General features: G+C 53.4%; 1 non-coding gene across 1 annotated transcript in view; it reads right to left on the reverse strand.

Annotated features, from left to right (window-relative positions):
- Positions 1-512, reverse strand: part of LOC124582030 — a 1,910-nt gene extending 1,398 nt beyond the window's left edge. The window contains exon 1 of the ribosomal RNA XR_006973652.1: positions 1-512. This exon is cut by the window's left edge and continues 1,398 nt beyond it. This is a non-coding gene — a ribosomal RNA (small subunit ribosomal RNA).
- Positions 513-5,000: the final 4,488 nt, after the last annotated feature.

Genomic DNA, 5,000 nt, shown 5'->3' on the forward strand with positions numbered 1-5,000 from the left:
GGATGAGTCCCGTATCGTTATTTTTCGTCACTACCTCCCCGTGCCGGGAGTGGGTAATTTGCGCGCCTGCTGCCTTCCTTGGATGTGGTAGCCGTTTCTCAGGCTCCCTCTCCGGAATCGAACCCTGATTCCCCGTTACCCGTTACAACCATGGTAGGCGCAGAACCTACCATCGACAGTTGATAAGGCAGACATTTGAAAGATGCGTCGCCGGTACGAGGACCGTGCGATCAGCCCAAAGTTATTCAGAGTCACCAAGGCAAACGGACCGGACGAGCCGACCGATTGGTTTTGATCTAATAAAAGCGTCCCTTCCATCTCTGGTCGGGACTCTGTTTGCATGTATTAGCTCTAGAATTACCACAGTTATCCAAGTAACGTGGGTACGATCTAAGGAACCATAACTGATTTAATGAGCCATTCGCGGTTTCACCTTAATGCGGCTTGTACTGAGACATGCATGGCTTAATCTTTGAGACAAGCATATGACTACTGGCAGGATCAACCAGGGAGCTGCGTCAACTAGAGCTGAGCAGCCGGCCGCCCGGGAGTGTGTCCCGGGGGCCCGCGCGAACACGCAAGCGTCCGCTCAATTATTCTGCAAACAGGAGGAGGCTGAGCTCCCCTGCACAATACACCTCGAAACCCTCTCAGGTCCCGGCGGCGCGCAGCGCCGTCCTAAGTACTTGGTCGGGTTCGAGAGAGGCGCAATCGCCCGGAGTTTGGCGAGTAGACGCTTTAGGTGCGACCACCCGTGCTCCCAACTGAGCTTGCCGCTGCCGACAGAGGCCCGGGAGCGTGCTGTCGTGGCATTGCCGGCGGGAGACAACACGCGCCACCTACGGTGGCCGGCAGCTCCAACGCCAGCGCCACAGAAGGACAAAAGCCCCACTTGGGTGCCGAAGCGAACTCTCCCAGCACAGCGCACGCGCCAACACGTCCGCACAGCTGCGATACAATCCACCTGCGAGAACCGCAGAGGCGACCGAGCAGCAGACGGCGTCGCGGCGCCGAGCGCCGGGCGGCGGCGCATCCTCAGCGCACACAGTCCTCAATCGGACCAGCACACTGCAGATGTCCACCGCGCTTCGCACCGGGCCCGCGAGGACCTACTTTGGCCGCACGGCGCCGCGTGCAGGGTGCGCCGGCGCGCAGCTGCGCCGCCTGCCGCCTCCGTCGGCCGGCGCGCCTGCCACTGGCCGCCCCCACCAGCCGGCTGTAGCGCGTGCGCCCACGCACCGCGCGGCCAGCACGCCGGAAGGCCCCCCCTCACCGGCCGGGGACGGTCCCACCCAGCCACCGCCGCGTATCGCTTCACACCCACATGCCATTCACGTTCGTGGGCATGGTGGGTATCGCTGAAACAACCGGTTGGTAGCTCAACCGATCGTCGCCATCACTGATTCACCTCTAGCGAGAACAACCGCACCACAACGGTTTACCAGTTCTTCATTTGCGTAACGTCACCAGCAAACGTAGACGTCCATCGCCATTTGCAAATTCAACGATTGTTGCATGCCTGTGTCAGGTGTCACGACACACTATGTCTGCCCACATACACGCAACAACATGTGCACGCTTCGCGAACACGTGGAAGGTGGCCCCCGTACGTATGCGATGTCCATTGCGCGAACGACTGTCAACCGGCCTCTGTCGCATGTCGCAGATGTGGAACGCAGTGCACCATGCTATCACGGTGTGTGAGAAGAGACGACTACGTCTGACAACACGCGCCACTACATCAACAGACGGCTCATGCTGATCGCCATCCACGGCATACCATACTGCAATCCAGCTCTTATAGGGAGACGACACGTAGCTGAGTGCACAATATTTGGACCGTATGGTTCGCCGTTGTTGGCGCAGTCGTGGTACGGTCACACATGTACCACGATGTATCATTCAGTACATGAGGACCAATGTGCGGTACAGTGTGTGATTTGGACGTACAACATCAGCGGACAGTTGCCACAAGCCGTACCACAACGTAGGCTGTGCTTCGCCATGCGAATGCCAATGAACAACTGCGAAGGGCATTGAGCATGTACGTCCTGCCGCCATCCGCATTACAGTGTATAGCTGCAAGGTGTTTAACATGAAGCGATACTCTGGGGACCGGGCAGTGCGAGTAGCAAACTATATTGCGGGGGTTGCAGTTAGGCAACACTACACTAATTTAACGCGTCGTATGACAATTACAGAGCAGGTTAAGGCCCAACGTGTGTTGGGTTAAGGCCCAACGTGTGTTGGGTTAAGGCCCAACGTGTGTTGGGTTAAGGCCCAACGTGTGTTGGGTTAAGGCCCAACGTGTGTTGGGTTAAGGCCCAACGTGTGTTGGGTTAAGGCCCAACGTGTGTTGGGTTAAGGCCCAACGTGTGTTGGGTTAAGGCCCAACGTGTGTTGGGTTAAGGCCCAACGTGTGTTGGGTTAAGGCCCAACGTGTGTTGGGTTAAGGCCCAACGTGTGTTGGGTTAAGGCCCAACGTGTGTTGGGTTAAGGCCCAACGTGTGTTGGGTTAAGGCCCAACGTGTGTTGGGTTAAGGCCCAACGTGTGTTGGGTTAAGGCCCAACGTGTGTTGGGTTAAGGCCCAACGTGTGTTGGGTTAAGGCCCAACGTGTGTTGGGTTAAGGCGCAACATAGGTTAGGTTAAGGCGCAACATAGGTTAGGTTAAGGCGCAACATAGGTTAGGTTAAGGCGCAACATAGGTTAGGTTAAGGCGCAACATAGGTTAGGTTAAGGCGCAACATAGGTTAGGTTACGGCGCAACATAGGTTAGGTTAAGGCGCAACATAGGTTAGGTTAAGGCGCAACATAGGTTAGGTTAAGGCGCAACATAGGTTAGGTTAAGGCGCAACATAGGTTAGGTTAAGGCGCAACATAGGTTAGGTTAAGGCGCAACATAGGTTAGGTTATGGCGCAACATAGGTTAGGTTACGGCGCAACATAGGTTAGGTTACGGCGCAACATAGGTTAGGTTAAGGCGCAACATAGGTTAGGTTAAGGCGCAACATAGGTTAGGTTAAGGCGCAACATAGGTTAGGTTAAGGCGCAACATAGGTTAGGTTAAGGCGCAACATAGGTTAGGTTAAGGCGCAACATAGGTTAGGTTAAGGCGCAACATAGGTTAGGTTAAGGCGCAACATGGGTTAGGTTAAGGCGCAACATGGGTTAGGTTAAGGCGCAACATGGGTTAGGTTAAGGCGCAACATGGGTTAGGTTAAGGCGCAACATGGGTTAGGTTAAGGCGCAACATGGGTTAGGTTAAGGCGCAACATGGGTTAGGTTAAGGCGCAACATGGGTTAGGTTAAGGCGCAACATGGGTTAGGTTAAGGCGCAACATGGGTTAGGTTAAGGCGCAACATGGGTTAGGTTAAGGCGCAACATGGGTTAGGTTAAGGCGCAACATGGGTTAGGTTAAGGCGCAACATGGGTTAGGTTAAGGCGCAACATGGGTTAGGTTAAGGCGCAACATGGGTTAGGTTAAGGCGCAACATGGGTTAGGTTAAGGCGCAACATGGGTTAGGTTAAGGTACAATATGGGTTAGGTTAAGGTACAATATGGGTTAGGTTAAGGTACAATATGGGTTAGGTTAAGGTACAATATGGGTTAGGTTAAGGTACAATATGGGTTAGGTTAAGGTACAATATGGGTTAGGTTAAGGTACAATATGGGTTAGGTTAAGGTACAATATGGGTTAGGTTAAGGTACAATACGGGTTAGGTTAAGGTACAATACGGGTTAGGTTAAGGTACAATACGGGTTAGGTTAAGGTACAATACGGGTTAGGTTAAGGTACAATACGGGTTAGGTTAAGGTACAATACGGGTTAGGTTAAGGTACAATACGGGTTAGGTTAAGGTACAATACGGGTTAGGTTAAGGCACTTGGGGGGGGGGGGGGCCCGGTTTGTTGATTGTGATTATCGTAAGTAAATGACTGCGGCATCATCTGATTTGCCACGTCAGGGTGCACCTTTGGCTCATAACAGGCGGCGCTCTGATTCCATGCTTGTGGCAGACCTGTGTCTTTCATTCCTGCCATTGTTTGTGTGGTGTGACAGGAGGCAGTATTGTGATGTTGGGTGCACCCCTGTCTGGGACATGTGTGGGTGTTGGTGGCTTAGCTGAGCAATGGTGGTTGTCGGAAGGGTGGGATATTCTGTTTTCCGAGTGGACCTCCCGGTCTGGTTATGATAGTGTGGATTGTCTAATGTGGCAGAGAGGATGCACTGGGTGTTGTTCCATGCTGGTGCTTACATATTGTCTGTGTGCCTGTTACAGGCAGAGAGTAGTGCGTGATAAGAGTGTCTGGCTGACGTGTGATTGTGAGCAGAGTCTTTCAGCATGTATACGGACAGGTCTATACATTATCTGTATTCTGATGGCTCTATCTATTACTAATCAGCGCCGTGTATACGTTTAATCCGGTTCCAGTCGAAACTATTGTATCTCTGTACATTAGTGACACGGCGAGCCCGCTATGTAGTTACTCGTCTCGGCAGCTTCCACCGGTGTATGGCAAATGATTATAAGGAATCAGTCTAGTCGTCAATACCGATAGTCTGACGTCACATGTCTGGGGTGGGGGACGCTGCGCCCTTCCGGTGGGTCATGGCCTAGGAAGACTCTTCCCACGCAGGGGGGCTTGGACTGTCATTGACTCTTCCGAGTAATATACTTGCCGTACGTTTTTGCGACTGCGAGTGCAACGCTCACCGGTACCGACATGGATGGAGCGCCTCCTAGCTGCCGCTGAGCATCTGCATTCGTACAGCGAGCAACGCGATCGCGTCTGTAGCTCGTACGTGGTACAGCTCGCAGCTCATGTATATGGACAGCGGGAATGTCGCATATTGGACATAACTCTTCATGAAACGCACGTTATAGGGGTGGATTGCACATTGCGAGTGCGAGCAAAGTCCGCCGTTCATCCGCTGGAGTTGCGAGTTGGGCGGTTGGGGTGGGGCACGAACGGGTGCAGGTGGAGTGATTGCCGG

Source organism: Schistocerca americana, unplaced genomic scaffold (assembly GCF_021461395.2).
Source record: "Schistocerca americana isolate TAMUIC-IGC-003095 unplaced genomic scaffold, iqSchAmer2.1 HiC_scaffold_389, whole genome shotgun sequence".
Lineage (NCBI taxonomy): Eukaryota > Metazoa > Arthropoda > Insecta > Orthoptera > Acrididae > Schistocerca > Schistocerca americana.